We start from the raw sequence: 17,663 nt of genomic DNA, 5'->3' as shown, positions 1-17,663 counted from the left end.
GTAGAATTTATCATTTTTGTGTCTGAGAGACTTTTTAAAAATGGCTATTTGAAAATTTCTCGAGATTGACGATCCTGAAAAAGTTGAGGAAATTGAAAAAGGTGTACGTGAGACGGTAACAAAATGATTGCTTTATGCAGATAGTCTTATGCATACAACCACTACAGACTACACTACAGACCCCTGTTTATAAAAAAATATTTCCTGTTTTATGGGAGTCAAGAACAGAAGCAACTTTCTAGGCTGAAAGGCTATTCTGAGCCTATAAATATCCTTTTAGGTATGTTAAATTTTTAAAGAAAAAAAATTAAGAGCTAGAATTTTGTCCGTGTTGCTTTCCACAGAACATTTCAGATGAAAAAGGTTTTCAGGGTGAAACAAGAACTCCAAACTGTTTAAAGTAAATTCAATAGAACTGTATAAAGTATTGTAGAGCATTGCTATATTATTATGTAATACATTACATATCTAATTTATTAATATGCTATATGACTTAACTACTTTTTTGTACTTTAGATTCTATAATTTAAGTAGTACAAGCTAAGAATTTCTAAAATATTTTATCTATTCTCAAGTTGGTTTTAAAATATAGTTAATAGAAGCACATATCTGTAAAGGATATTTGCTGAGATATAGCTCTTCTCCATAGAAGTTAAGGAATGCTTGTTTTTTTGGAAAATACATAAAATGACTAAAGGCAGTAAAAGAACAAACACTTCTGAGGGTGCCAAAAAATATGCTTTTAATATACTGAATTAAAAGCAGTGAGAACCAGAACAGCTGCATCACTGAAAGTTATTTTCTTGTTGTTAAGATCAGAAATCAAAGTGGGAACATAAGTTTATCAAATTATACCAATATAATCAAGTAAAAATCAGGTGTGTTTAATATCATTTAAAACAATTGATTTCGTGCTGAGCCATTCCTGAATGCAGTTGGACTGGAACATTAACAGAATAGAAAAAATTGTATCTTCGTAATACAGAATTCTTCTCTTCAAATTTTTTTTTTTTTTTTTTTTTGCCAAATATTATAAAGAACCCAGATGTCATCTTGTAAATCCACACTATCCAACTTACTATTCTAATAATCCTTTGGCAATTAGAGTCAACATTTTCAGGTTTAGCCTTGCATTAGTTATTACAAGGAGACTTTCAGAAAGATGTAAGTGATTGTAAATTATCACTAGAATATAATGCAAATGGGGAAAGGAAGAGAAAGAATGTGAAAATTCTAAATATTTTCCTTCAATTGTTACACAATGTGTTTTTCATCAGATAATGTGTTAAACAATATTTTATAATAGCACTCTGCAAAATGATCACAGCAATAACAGAACCAGAGATTAATGTGCTGAGTGTGTGAAACCCCTAAGAAAGTGGGTAAATAGAAAAAGAGAAAACAATCATCACAAATTAAAAACACAAGACATGAACTTGAACAAGATTCAAAGGTCAACTTACAACATATTTTTAAAAAAGCTCTTTATCACATTCCCTGTCTCACACAAAGAGAATTTGCTTATAGGTTATTTTTGTAATGCTTCACACATTTCTGAATCCTAGTGGAATGTCATAGCCTGGTTATGCTTTTATAAATAAGGTGAATAATAGCAATAGCAACAAAGACTAAGGAAGACATATTTTAACCAAGAACTAAGCCTTAATATTTAGTATTTACCATGGGCCAGAAGAAGCAAATAATTCAGATATGAAAAATATTAGGCCTGCTTGTAAGGAAGTACTTGGGCACGTATATTACCTTTTATCTTCCATCTCACCTTTTTCACAATGTTAGTGACATCCATATAGCACTTGCTGTGTTTTCAGCTAATTGTTGATTGCATGGTAATAGTATACGAGTCCGAGAAGATACTTCCTTCATGAAATAATAATACCACTGCTCATTTTGAATGATCTGAAAGTGGTTGTCTTGATCTGTTCTATTTCTGTTTTCTGCAGTCAGGAATGTCTCTGCCTTTCAGGATACAGTACAACCTCGCACTGTCCCTGCCCCAATCCAACAAAAACTACCTTTGGAATAACTGCTTCTTCTTCTTCAGTTATCATTCAGTAATGTAGTTGAAGCTAGTAGAGCTAAATAGTTATTGAAGTACCCAAACAGTATAACTGTTGTTCTCTTTCTTGAGTAATGCTTTTGGGTATTTATTTGCTCTCCCCATTTGGTATGTGACTCGCCAGCATGGGAGCACTCAGCAGGGTGAAAGTCAGCTGTAGCTGAGTATCTCATTATATCCTGGTAGGCCATAATCGAGCATATTGCCCTACTGATTAGAAGTCTTTTCCTCATGCTTATCAAATAATACTTGTTTTCAAAATGTCTTTTTAAGAAATTGAAATCAGCAAAAAAGAATTGCTTTTTCTCCTGAGTGTCCTTTCATATAACTTATTATGCACATAGGTAGTGTCCTAATAAGCCCTACTTTGAACATATGAGAGTGGTACCTGGTAGAAAGGGAATTCTGCATGTTTAAGTCTACATAGATGTGCTAAAAGCAAGTGGTCTGGCATATTCCCTGGTATTCAAAGTTATTTGAGATAGCAGGTATTTCAGTCAGCTAGCAGTGTAGACAAAACTGACAAACCCTCATCCTTACTGTATGAACTCTGAAGTACCTTTGTTTAAACATATTCCTAAACCAAGAGCAGAGATGCACCCCTCCACCTCTTGCTGCTTAGTACAGTCCTTGCAATGAGATGATGAAGTTCCCAACAGCAGTTGTGCTGCATAAGATATATCTGTGGAGAGAAAAACACACCTTGAGGTTCCAATGTTCCATCTGCCTGAAGAATTCTCATAAATAATGCAGTGTTTTTGGAAAGGACAATTTAAATCACTTGTCTTAGGTTTCCTTGATCTTGGATGTAATTCTGCTCTGTGCTTCTTGATCGTCACAATGAACATTTCATTTTTTTCACTTTTTGTCTTGTGTCTCAAGGTGCATACATTAGGGTGCCTTTTTTTGTTGTCCTGAAGGGTCACTGCTGAAGGACAGAAGCCTTTCAGGGTGAAGGGAAAAATACATAATTTTAATTTTAGGTATAGGTTCAACTTCTCAACAGTGACTGTGTTCTTTTAATATGAGTTATATGCACACATCAAAGAAAATAGGTACTTAAATATCTGTTTTGATTGGCTGAATCTCTTTAAAAAATTTATATATGACTGTAATCACAATATTTCTTGTCTGATGAGCTTATATTTATATGCTTGATTCAATGATGGGGAAAAACCAATACGCTAAGTTGTTGATAGTAACTCCTGGGGAAACTATTCTGTTTCCCAAAGTATTCCTACTGTAAGTATTGGAAATCTTAAAATGTTACAGAAATTGAAATTATAAAACCATTGAAGGAAACTATTGCATGTAATCACCATAGTCTTTTTCTCACAGCTTGATTCTATGACAGTTTGATGGGTTTATTGCAGTTGGCATGGATTACTTTGGCTAAACTAAATGGCAGCTATCTCACATGCCCTTGATTGTGCTCAGTTTAATCAGAGGCTTTTGAAGTGATGGCTGTTTTGAAGGGAGTGAAATAATGTCTGTTTTTGAAGAATGATGCATTTAAAAAACTGATAAGACATTTTAAAATAAAGGTATTGCAACAGGACTTGTATTGCCTCAATGAAATCCTACTGGGAACTATCTACTTTTCAGTAATATAGGGACAAAGATTAGGTTAGTTCTTTGTTATGATAATACAAGTCTTTGTTTTTATAAAGAACCTGTGTTGCTATAAATGACTGTCTTGTTCTAACCAAATTGATTCTGATCAGATCTGGAAATCTTTAGCACAAAATTCTTCTATAGTGACTACAATATAATTGCTTAGATGACAGTTACATAGAGACTGGGTGTATATTTAACAGCTCATAAATTATACAAGCAGAATCTATTTAATAAAAAAAGTTGACTTGTAGAGACCAACCCAAAATCTAGCTGGTGGTTTTCTATGCCCTTTTTTTTTTCATACGTTAAAATTAAATTATAATCAGCAGCTATGCCATTTTCCAAATCCCAAAGTGATGCTCTGAAAACAATAGATGGAACACAGGCAGTAAATACCCCTTCACAGTTACAGTAGGAAGCATTTAAGAAAAGGGGAGTTCTTCTCAGCTATTTCCTGTGCATTAAATGTACTCACCATCCTCTTTCATTGCTTGGTGAGTGACACAAAACTACCTCACAAAACAGAAGCAACATAATTAGCCGTCATTTAGATTAATTCCTCTCCATAAATCTACAGGCCTGAGCTGCTAATATTTTCATGTAATACACTTACTTAGCATCTGAAGGTCTGCATTATCCATAGTAAATCATAATGGAGAGTTTGTATTATATGGTCTTCTTTCTGATATTACAAAAATCCATAGTGTGTTGAATGTTTAGTCTAGGCAAGTATAAATGTCTCAGGTGATGTGACCTAATCTCACTGGAAAAGACTCCTCTCCCCTCAATGCTATGTAATATATTATTCTCCAACCAGCCTGCATGATTCTAATAGAGGTATGATGAGGCACTACAGGCCACCCAAGGAATGGTCACAGAACATTTTTAAGATAGTCTTCCATTTACTTGTCCTATAGGATGTAGACAATTCAATCTCGTCGCCATTTGTTGGCATCACCTCTAAAACACCTTCAGTTTGAACATGTGAACTTTCATAAATTCTATGCAGGGAGTAATATGCAATTGAAATATCATGAGAAGAGTCTCAATTCTTTTTCCTAAGCTTCCCTTCTTCCTGGAGTCCATACAATATGGTCTCTACTACATACAGCTTATTTCGTATTCTCCTGCACTAAGGGTGCACAAAGTCACAGCCTTGCTTGACCTTTCTTCAGCCACAGAGAAATGTCAAGGTTGTAGTGTCTTCTTTTTCTTGTGTATCTTACTTGCTGAAGATGTGTGTCATGGAAGACTGGACTGACATTCCTGTGGGTGGCTGCATTACTGTAAGTTGCAGTTGGGCTTTAGTTAATATTTAAATGTACAGTTTTATGGAGTGTGCAGTTAGATTTTGATCTTTTCAATCCTTTAATATTTTTTCCTTTTCTGAATTCCCTCTAATTTGCAAAAACTTAACCTACAACTGACCTAATTGCTTTAGTCATATCATTAAAATAGTTCAAAATCTCTGAAGAAAAGTCAAAATGTAGTGTCCATTCTAGTATTGTTGAAAAGTTCAAGAGCTCAACTATGATTCCATCTCCTCTGCTACTGAAGAGAACTGGTAACACTCTCTCTGACTACAGGTCAGATCAAAGTGATTTTTTTCTAATTACTGCTCAGTATTAGAGCTGACGATGGTGAAAATTAAACTGTACAATCAGGATCAGACAGAAAAAGAACAGGACAGAATAAATAGTGAGCAACTGTCAATAATTATTTCTTGATTACAACATCCATTTTATTAAAGGTATTGGAGAAACCAGGAAAGATGTTTAAGGGTTCAAAGATGGGAATTACTTTTCTGCTCCTGCCTCCGAGGTATTTGGCCTGTTTCACCTTCCCTTTCTACCTTTTTTTTTAAAAAAAATGAATCCACTCCAAACCACTGAAACCACTGATGGGCTCCATGTGATGATTTTCTCTTGTTTGAAGTGAAAGTAGAAAGATTCTTCTCTACTGTAGGATGGAGACCATCATCACAGCTCTCGCAATTGAGAGAGTCTCAGTTGAGGCTCTGCTTTAAAGATGTGAATTCATGTATAATCAAGTGAACTGGAATCCTTCCAGGAAGAGGAGTCAGCCCCAACCTACTTAAGTGCAGGGTTTAAATCCTCAGTGGAATTTGTAATGCTGTGACAGCAGCGAAACTGAACTAGAAACAGAAGTGTCACATATGGTGGTATCAGCAGATATTTTCCTTTTTACAGGAAAAATATCAAATTCAATTCATTAAGACAAATGAGATATTTAATTCTTCCAAAAACTGCAGTAACATAGTAAGGTTGGAAATATGTATATGGAAATATGCAACTTAGAGTTGTATCCAGCTCCCCCGCATGAGTTCCATTTGCATCAGATGTATTTCATGTGTTTTTTTTCTTTCCCCAAACTTATGCTGCTACAGTGAGGGCTTATGGATTTGGTTTTAAAAACAAAGCTTGAGATTCCTTTGTCATTAAACGACATCAGGAGCAAAGGTCTTAGGCACTAGCCTTTAGTACCTCTGGCTTAAAGCAGTTACATTTCCCTGGCATGGGGATAGTCTCAACTTAGATTTTGAGAACTCTTGTTGTCACCTGTCAGAGGAGCAGAATAGTAGGAAAGAGAAACGTGAACAAAAGACAGAATAAGTTTAATGGATGAAGAAGTAATACATGCAGGGTTGTATAATATCTCTTCTACAGAATAGAATGAAAGCATCTTAGTACCTGTTTGAATTTTGTCAGGAGTGAAGAAGGCTCAGATTACTAGGATAATAAATAAGAAAAATTTTTTTTACTTACTATTGAATCCTGGATGGTGAAGATTGACTGCTTTTACAGCATTATTTTTGATAGTGCATTTTTCTAATGTTTCTTGTCAATTTACTTGAAATGTTCCAGGCCTACAGATCATCATTGCCTTCAGCAGACTATTACACGTTGTAGTACATCTCAGTGTAGGAGGCATGCTTTCTTTCTGTTCAGCCTGTTGACTGATTAGGCCGTTACCATTTGTGTAACCAGAACTGTGATTTTTCTTTCACTGATATCCTGATTTTAGCACTTTACAGTATTCCTTGATTCACTGCTTTGCTTAATGAATGATTTTTATCGGATGTGAACTGCAGACCTGTTATTTTACCCTAGAACGCCAAAGTTACTCACTCAAAAGGAAATTATTGCAAAAGGAAATTTCATCCAGAATTGTGGAATTTGTGAACTTTTTCTGGTATACATAAGTCTACATGAAAACATGAATTCAATCTTCATTCTTTTTAAGCTTAGCAACATATTTTGTTTGGTACATAAACACTGAAAAATTCCAGCAGATCACATTCTGTAGTCTGCCCAAAATGTGGCTTCTGTCAGTAGTTTCTCATGCTCTTCCCTTTCTATCACCTTTCTCCTTGATACACTTTACTAGTTTCTTCTCTGTTTGTATTTATATTTAGTCCTTTGACTTTGGAGTTCAGGCAACCCCAGTTATTTGTGGACAGTTTATTTGGGTGGCAGACTGACCCTATTATTGGCACAAAGTTGTTTCCTTGCACGACTGGTTCTGGCTAAGCAGAACATAAAAGCAGGCACAGCATTGCAGAGCCATAAATGCATTGCCCTCAAGACCGGCACAGGCACCTTTGAGTTCTGAGAGGATGGTGCAAAGACTTTCAACTACTGCAGGAATAAGCTTACGTCTTGCCAAGATCATAAAACCCAGGACTGTGCTGTTTTTCCTGGACCTTGGCTGGCTGCAATGCCATTTGGGTTTGTCTTTCGTCTGTCATTCCAATTGTTTTCTAAAATGTTGTCCTATTTTTGGTATTTCACTCCTCGTTACTGAAATACGCTTTCCTCTCCACTTTAATTCTTTGCTGCTCTTTTTTTAATGCATACTCTTTACATCTGAGCTTTACATACACCCATGTTCACCTTGCATTTTTATTCTGTCAAGGTTTCTCCTATAGATCTTTCCATTTTTACTTTTTTGGGATGGTCTCACCAACATTTCTTCATGTCAGATTTAAGCTCTTTAATGTGCTGTCTTTGTCTAATAAGACTGGAAGTGTTATGATCAGGAATATCTAGTCATTTATGTTTGTAAAACATGATCTGACTTCCAGGAATGTATATGTTAAAATGTATTCTGTACCTATTGCCCTGTCTCTCCTGATGAAAAGGCATAATATAAAGGTAAAACAAAAACCAGATGAGGCATGCTCTGTAGATTTATGGCTACTTCTAAAACTTACAGCATGCTTAGAAAACTCTTCTTCTCCTGCATCACATTTTATTCTTTTTTGTCTTTTTGACTTTATTTGGAACCTAATGCAGAATTGCAACCAGTGTAGATCAACATCTTCAAACTGAAACTGTGTCCCACTGCTTTTAGTGTTTACCCTTATTCAGTTTGGAAGTGCTTGCATTTCTATGCGATATCCTTTTCTGCTTGTCTGTAAGGATCCAAGTGGATTAAATTTACATATAAACATATGGGTTCTTGGCATACTGAATTGACTTTCCAGACTTTTCCCTAATTTAACCTTTGCTAATAAGAGTGAATTAGCTCAATAGCTTTGTTGTGAGTGAAGTCCATTATTTTTAGGTGATACAGTAACCTCAGATGTAAAGATGTTTGGAGTGACGCAGCATTGTGATCGTTCATTCTTCGTGAAATCCTAAAAGAAGCCGTGATACAGACATAACACAAACCTTCCCACTGCATATCATCTGCATACATCATCTTCGCTAGGCTTCTTTGAATTTAGTTGTATGTAGCTTAATGGCCTTTCACTGATTTCTTTGGTGGAAATATATATAGTTATTTGTTGCTTAATTTAAAACATCTGGACTTCAGCAGAATCGTAGCTGTGGCAATAGTTACAGTGGTTAGGGTAATAACGTGGCTCCAGCGTACCAGGGAAAGGCTCCTGACCAAAGTCAACTACTTCTGAAAACCAGAGTAATCCCTTCCAGATTGCTAGTAAAAAGCTTAAAGAAGTTGCCTTAATACATGTTCTGCATGTTTTATAACCAGCTGAAACTGGCAAGTTTAATAATCCATTGCCAAGGTGACTTACTGAAGGAAAGTGGTGTCTCCGTTGTTGCCCTTATTGTGCTTTGTTTTGGTTCATTATCTGCATCCATCAGTGTCACACTAGTGAAATAGTAAAAGGAATAACAAGATCTAAATATATTCTATTTTAATGCTACAGTACAGTTCACTGCAAAAGCATGATCAAATGAACAAGTTTGCGGTATCTGTATGGCACACAGCACTAGAAACAAGACAGATTGCCTCTGATTTGACAGTCTGAAAATAGCTCAGCTTAGCAGGAACTGAGAGTTATTATATGATGATTATTGTTTAGTGAGTTTTTAATTCATTTCCTAATTGACAAGTTGTTATATCTACAAAAGCTAATGCCACAATTGGCACTCTAGTTGGAACTATTAGTAGAAACAGTGAGCACTGAGTAGGACGGAGACAGTCTATGCTGTTGTCTTACCATCACAAACAGTAATTCAATGGCAGCAGCTATATACACTGGTGGGAAATTGGGACGGCTTTTTTCTAACATGAACAATGCAAGGCTTAGAGTTGATGGCTGCCCATTTGGTGCCTTTCATGGGAACAAAAGGAGAAAAATCCCTATTACAAGTATGATTTGTCATACGAAATCACCATGTATTTTGATGTACTGAGGAAATATACTTAGAGTTCTCAAAAGGATAATACTTTTATCTATCAGTATGGTCTCCTAGTGGTCCAGAATGCTTCAGAGTATAAAGTGATGTAACAGACACAGACATTTATTACTGTTACGTGTATTAATATGGGAAATAAGAGAAAAGCTTTATTCTTATGCTATTCTCTAAATATTCACTGCAGCTGTAGCAGAACATCTTACATACTAAAATGTGATGCCAATTTGGGAATCTCTCCTTTATGGAGCAAAAAATTATATCACTGTATCAGTTAGGTTTATATAGCAGCATTAGGGAGTGAATAATCAAAGCAGACACACAGGAGTGATATTTTTGATATCACAAAGTGATATGTTAACAATTCTTTTCATTAGTGGAGCCTCTCAATTTTGATAAAAAAACAGAGGGAGAGAGAGAGTGGGAGGGGGGAGAAACTCTTTCATGTTTCAAATAGCTTCAGGATTTCTATCCCCAATAAACAACGAATTGAGTTCTATATTTAGATTTTTTTCCATAAGTTCTTTTTACTACTTTACTTGCCAGATTTGTTCCATTTAGGATGTTCAGAGCTATCCGGAACTAAAAACTATTGATGGCTGTGACATTATGATGAAAACATACCCTAGGGGGGAAAGGCAAAATACTAATTAGAGATGAATAAATAGCAAAATTTTTTTATTTAGGCACTGGTGGGTATTTTCAGTGAGTCTTGAAATTGTACTAACACACGCATAAAGTGTGAAGTAATGCCTATCCAACCTTTTGGTGTTTTGCCTCCAATCCTAAGGATAATGAACTGGAGATCCAAGTTTTCTATTCTTTTGCCATTGCAGATGCTCTGTGTCACAGTGCAGGCTCTAGTAAGCATGCTCTTGCCATGGAATCATTCCTTTTTCTCATGACTGAGCTGCTGAGAATGCAGACTTTTGTAGATGACTAAGGCAGCTGATAGATCAGAGATCTATTTTTGCTCATCTGTCAGAAGTGAGTAGCTGATGATTTTTAAGTACTGTTGATGAATGGAGGAATTTTCTTGCACTTCCTATTAATTCAGGGCATGGGCCTTGTTATGAAGATTTTCTTTTGCAATTTTAGCAAAAAATGTTTCCTGCATTTTGTATAAGAGAGTTGGCCTTAATGATACATCTCTTGATTAGCACTTGTGAGGTTTCTGGAGAGGCAATGACTTGGAAAATCTAGATTATCTCCAGCTTGATCTGTGTCATTTATATTTTAAGTAAACCATAATCAAATAAGGATATTCAAAGAGATCTAGTGTACCAAAATTCTTATTGAGGCTTGCAACAGTGATCTGCTCTGAGCCCACCTGGTTGTTATTTCTCTTTTTCTTCCAGTGGGTGCTAAGAGTGGAAAAGGACTACAGTGGCCATATCGGGTCACTGTTAACTCACTATTCCCCTTGAACTACTCTTCTTTACTTAGTAGAGAAGAATTGCCCAGTGTAGCATGATTAATACCTTACATGCTGAAATTACTCCAGTTCCTTCACTTCTAGTTCCATGCAAACACCAGGCGTATCATCCTGAATCCCCTATATCACTCCAGCACCTCAGTTTCTCATTCCACTGCATCAGCCCCCTCAAGCCCAGCATCATTCCATTTGCTATCACTTTCCAGCTGCTCCAGTCTCAGTGTCAGCTCTGTATTTTATGTTGTTATTTATTTGATTATTTTTTACAGGTCTAGTGGAAGATTTTTTTCTTCAAATATCATTGACCAAGGTGCAAATTTTTGATACAGCCTTCTATGAAAATGTTAGTGTCCTTGTTACACTTGGGTTATTGTAAAATGTGTTAGGAAGTTCATCCCAGAATATGAACTGTTGAAAGCTAGTATCAGAATGGAACACTGCTGAAAAGGAATACTTTTCATCAGTTCATAGTTGTCTAATGCAAAAGTTAGGAGACCAGGAAATTATAAAACTGTGCTTTGCTTATACCTAGGAAGAAAATGTGCCATTAAAAAAAAAAAAAAAAAAAAGAACATGGAAAAAAACAGATTTGGTTGTGAAAAGAATTGGATCAGCTAAAATAAGGCTCAGACAGGTTTTTTAAAAATAGTCTGACTGTTGCTCAGTAGATTAATAGCTACCTGACAATAGAGTTTTGATATCGCACAGTTTGAGGAACATAAATGCAGCTTACAGTTAGGCTACACAAAAATAGCTTATTTTGATTGGTAGAGGAGTCAGAGCTGAACATAACAAACATTAAACTTATATGATATCTATGTTAAGTTATTACTATGCTTGTTGATTTATGGGTTGTTTAGGTATTTTATCTATATTTGATAACCAAGAGTATAAATTGCACACCGCACATCTCATTTTGGCAATGCCAGCAATATAGAGGAACATCTTTACCTAAATCCTTGTGATAAGAAATTTATTTTGTTTGAGTTGGAGCCTGTAACTTTTGCAGGGCCTGTGATGGCTGTAACTCGGTATATATAACGCTGTAACTCAGTTGCTTCCCTAAAGTTGCCAACTACTTGCTGATTTGAAGTGTAGAACTTGAATAGTCTAAATCTCCAGGGAAGTACCTGTATAATTTTCAGAAGAAAGAGGAACCATATATATATGGGACCGTTACCCCCAGGCAGAACTTAGGATATAGCATTTTCAGCTTGCAGGAAGATCAAACAATAGCCCATTACAGTGACCTTGTGTCCCATCACTGGGTGCACAGGGGTGCCAGGGTTCCTATCATGCAGTTTTGACTTTGCCACATTTTAAGCAATACTAGAGACCTCAATATATGCAAATTATAATATTGCTTGCACAGTGAACATGTGAACTGTCTCCCTTCAGCTATCCCCTTGTTATTGAATTAATTGTGGTTTTATGTTTATTAATTGTATGACTAGACAGAAGTAATAACAATCTAACCACCTATTTTCTATTACTCAAGTAATAGAAAAAAAAACACATCCATCAATACATGAAAATTTAACAAAAAAGACCCATCTGTGCCACCTTCCCATTTTATACATACATAATTTTTCTGCAATTTTCTTCAGAGGTTCAGTAAGCAAGATGTATTTATGCCAGCAAGGCCAAGGTTTGGGCCTAAAGAACCACTGAGCTTGAAATAAAAATAAAATAGATACATTCATATAAAGAGTTGATATCAACTGAAAAAAATATGCCATGCTTATCAAAGAAAATGTTTGCTGCTTAAAACATAAAGCGAAAAATAGACTCTTATTGCATTACAATTGCTATATCTTTTAATAAGGACAAAGATTTTTTTCTTGCATGCTGTCTCCTATTAAGCAGATTTCACATTTTTCTGTTCTTAATATTAGTATACTTAGTTTAGTCGTAGCATAGAATATGATTCATTTTAAGTAAATCCTTGTGGAATTACATTGAATGATCACACTAAACTTAACATTTCATTGGAAAATTCTGATCAAAGAAAAAATTAATATATTAATTATAAATTTCCCTGTGAAATGTTCATATGTATATTTACAAACGTGAGAACTTTTCTTCCGGAACGTTTGTTATCCACTATCAGTTGTTTTTCGTGGGAATGTAGATGACCTTGAGAAAATACCATCATGTGGTGATTTCTGAAGCTATTCATATTTTGTTTTGTTGCTGCCATGAATCCAAAGAAGTGGGACTTGTCATAGGTGATCTGTCTTTCAGTGGATCTTGAGAATGTCATAACCATCCAGTTCAGTACTGATTTCAGGTATTGGTTCTAAATGCCTAGTACTTTTACCCCTTTTGGTTTAAGTTCATAAACCATAACCTCATGTGTAATTTAAATCAGTCTTTTCTGGAAGTTCATAAATATGTATATAACACAAGGGATAGACCAGAATTCACTCCCAAGATGCTGTTCGGGCTAAGTGGAATCTCCTTAGGAACCGCTTCAAAGATCAATTCCTCTTGTCCATAAAAAATAAGTTTAAATTGTCTTCTATGAGCCTGCTGTTAGCAATTGTACTGTTACATTATGTATGATTCTTTGACTGCTCATTGCTTCAACAAACTGCACAGTGCTCCATTAGTGATTTTCAATTTCATGCTAAGCTTTGCAATTTATTAGTGTTATTTAGGCTAATGTACTATTATTTTGCATATTTTATATCATATTTCATTTGCTATTCATATGACCTAACAGTTAAGTATTGGGGATCAATAAGGTCTCTAAATGTTTGCATATTCATATTAGTAAAAAGAGGAAGCTCATGCAGGCAGCCCAAGACGCACTGGATTAGGACCAAGTTAAATTTTTTCAGGCATTTTCACAGCTTCCCCTCCATTTTATCTGTGGATTTGACTGCTGATTTCCAGACAATGACATAATGGCCAGATGCACTTATTCATGAATATAGCTTGCTTTAGTAATGATCACCTAATTGTAGATACTTGGACGATGTTAATGTACATTCTTTGCCAGTGTGTTATCTTTGTGTATCTGGATAGCCAGATTAAATTCAAGTCAAATACCAACTGCTCCCAAGAAGCAGATGGAGTTCCATGTTTATTTTAGTTTCGAATATCTCTTTCTCAGATCTCTACTCTGTTTCAGAAACAGAAATATTACCTATTAATCCGTGAAAATGTAATCCTCCGTTAGAAGGTTGTATAAACTTAAATATTTGTGTCAATCACTACAGAAGTCGTTATAGTGCTAGAAAAGCAACAAAAATCAATAATCACTCCTTTAAGTTTTTAAATGAATTGACTTCACACCTTTGGGGGTTCCTTTCCTTAAAATACTGAGATTTAGAAAGTGGAAGTGCTAGGGAAAGGGACTTTGGTGAGTGTTAATAAAGTGGTCTTAAGTGCTTATAGAAAATATGTTTATAAAAATGCTTGTGCAAGAATTGCTAAAATATTAATAAAAGCAAGAAACATAATGTCAGTGTTATTAGTTCACTGCAATTGGGGAGTAGGACTGAAATTTTGAATGATCCTGAGGATGTGGATCAAGGGACTAGTAACTGCTCAGTAGAGACTGTGGTAGAATTGGCATTTTAAGACACTTACAGAACCCTTATGTTATCTTTTCAAACATTTGTCTTTCGTGTAAAGTTTAGCATATATAGTTTTTCAACGTAGAACCAAAGATTAAGAAATTTTGTAAAAAGCAAGATAGGTATTAGTTGGAAAGCAGTAGGTAACCTCACAATTTTATTCCAAGCCTACATTCCATGATTTAGAGATTACATTTCAACTGCTAAAAATTCTTAGGAGTGTTTTTATTCCTTTATTTTATTCAAAAATAAAGCCCCAGCTTCAACAGAAAACTTTGCAATTGCCTCATAATTTGGTCAACAGCATAACCTTCAGTTAGTCTGAAGGACCAGGATTTTCAGGATCCACATTTAATTGCCTTTTGGAATCTCCTGGTTCTTGAAATTTTTTGGCTGGGGTCTCTGAAGTCCTTCATGTGCCCAGCTTTGGGCAGTCAGCATACCCAGACTGCCCCAGCAGCAAGATCTGGAAAATCGTAAGTATCAAATAAATCTTCATGTATCTGGAAGGAAATAATACCTTTTTTGATGGTTCAGTTAGCAAGTTGACCAAAAAATGCATGTGTCCACAGAGTATTTGTGTTTTGGCATGTCATCATATTCAAATTAAATTGCATTTAATTGGCAAATCCAAGACAGCTTTTCTCTGGAGGTGTGCGTATGTGTGTATATACTCATGTATACATAGCTGCACACACACCAGGACACAGAGTTATACATCTATAACCCTAGTATTTTCAGAGCACTAATTTCAAGTATATATTGTTTCAAAGTATATGTTGATTAGTGGTTAATTTATGATTATTTTCTTAGCAGACTTTTCAGCTTCAGACTTTTCCCATACTTGTATATAAGGGATCCAATAGGCATATGAAGACATCAGTAATAAAATCTCTGACTTATTTCCTTCCCCCCCCCCCAGTCTTTAGACTTTAGACAACTACTCAAAAGCTTCCTGGCATGCCAATAGTTACTTTCTCCATCAGCAAATTGAGAAGATAGAGCTCCCTCCTAAATTCCCCTTTCTGACATACGCAGCCCTTAGAATCATAGAATCAGTAAGGTTGGAAGGGACCTCTGGAGATCATCTAGTCCAACCTCCCTGCTCAGCATCTGAGTTTGCCTTGTTTTACGCATCTGAGTTTGCAGTGATTCCTCATAGATACCCAGCCATATGTTTAACTCTGTTCTTCATAACTGATGTATGGAGAGTAGAGATGTGAAGAGACGTCCAGCTAATTAGCTATTTCTGTAGTTTCTCCAAGTGCCAAAGTCAGTCAAGATATAATCAGAGCAAAAGATTCCTTTGCGAGGGCAGTTTTTCCATGATACTGTCTAAACTGTAGGTAGACTGAAGATGGCAGAACAGTGTAATGTAAAGCAGATAAAGTTCCTATATGCAAAAGGAGGTTTAAATACTTTCCCAAAATCCAGGAATGGCTCTATCAACAAAAGCTGCGGCTTTGTCAAACTACATAAGGGGTTGTAACTGGTACGGTTATCACAATACCTGTTTTTGCAGCAGATTCTCAATCTAGACAGAACAGAATTAAACTTACATAAATATTTGGAGATTGTATAGATTTGGAGTGATTAAAGCTTTGCCTTAAGGGATTATGTTTTTGCTTTTTCTTATGCTGAAAAATATACAGGTATGTATAACAATGGGTCAAGCAGATACAGACTGTTAGGAATGAAGAAGTAATGCAGGCATCTGCGCTGAGAGATAAATGGTTGTGGTTCGCAGCACTAACAGTCTCTGCTCATGCAGCTGGTAGAGATCATAAACCCCATGATGAAAATATCTCCATATCCATATTATGATGCTCTAAAGCACTGCAGGAACAGATGGCAGAACTTGTAAGTTCTCTCAGAAACATAGTTATGGTTCACAACATTTTCAGAATCTTCTGAAAGAGCGAGTATAGCTTGTAAGCCCTGAGGAGAAGGTGATGGCATTTACAAAGTATGCCAGTTCAGGTGGAAGACCTCATAGACATTAGGAGAAAAAATAACTGTGATTCACAATGCCTGTCAGAGAAGTGAGAGCATTTGCAAGCTCTGATGACGCAGTCAGCAAAGTAGAATTTTGGCATGTTTTTTTCTGGATAGTATCTGAAAAAAAAATCCTTACAGTAAACTGTCTTGTATTTCTGATTAGCCGTCTCAGCCAGATAAAAGACTGAATCAGTCTTCCCAGAACTTTCCCTGTCAATGCTAGGGAGACTCATTAGTTCTTCTTGTACCTTTAACAACACATTCAATACAAAACCATACAAAAATGCTTCATTACGTTATGCAAAATGGTACATAAGGTGTAAATGAAAAAGAAGTGCCCTGTAATTAAGTGTTTTAATCTAAATACCTTCTTTAGCGAAAAATGCATGGGTATTTGATTATTTTGGGGGAAAAATATATCAGAGACCATTCAATTTTTTGAGAATTCATTCAGAGGACTTCTGTTGACTTCAGTGGAAAGTGAATAGGATCTGTAATGAGATGACCTAGGAATTTAAGAACCTTTAATTTTTCTTCTACATAGCCATGTCGTCTTTGAGAATAACAGTTCTATATTCAGTTCATTTTAATATTAATGTAATATTTTGCTGTGAATAGGTATTTAAAACTGTAGTGAGGAAGGTAGGTAATCAAGTCACCACTAATTGCTGGTGTGTTGCACAAGTTCAGAAGAGTATGAAGACAGAAATGAGTAAAAATCATTGGAAAGGAAGAGAAATGCCTCTGAGACATATAGTATTGCTCTGCCAGCCAAACTTTACTACTTGAGTATCAGCCAAGAGCAGATGCCTGCTGGTTGGAAGCACCAAGGCAAGAACTGTTGCACGTGATGTGATTTTGATAATTTAGAGCTCTTGAGTACATAGAGAGATGTGAAAATTAAGTAGCTGTGACTTAACAAGTGTGAGACTGTTATTTGCCATGCTAAAATACTGTTTATTTTAATAAGACAATTTGTAATACGTACATAAAACATTTTATGAGTTCCTCTCATTATTTAAAATACACATAACTGCTCCTATAGACAAGCGTTGTTGAGCATTGCCCTTCACATAATTTGGCCATACAAGTAGATATTATGGACATTTCTTCTGGCTAAAGACAGACTGAAAATAATAAACCCACCTTTCACCTTTTTAAAAGGATAAATAAGGAAAATGATTGCCTGACAAATCTAGGAAAATAATTATTTATTCTTCAATTTATTCTTCATTAGCCATATATTCTTATATATATATCCCTTC

Source organism: Rhea pennata, chromosome 4 (assembly GCF_028389875.1).
Source record: "Rhea pennata isolate bPtePen1 chromosome 4, bPtePen1.pri, whole genome shotgun sequence".
NCBI classification, from domain to species: Eukaryota; Metazoa; Chordata; class Aves; order Rheiformes; family Rheidae; genus Rhea; species Rhea pennata.
Note: the sequence above shows the minus strand (reverse complement) of the source record.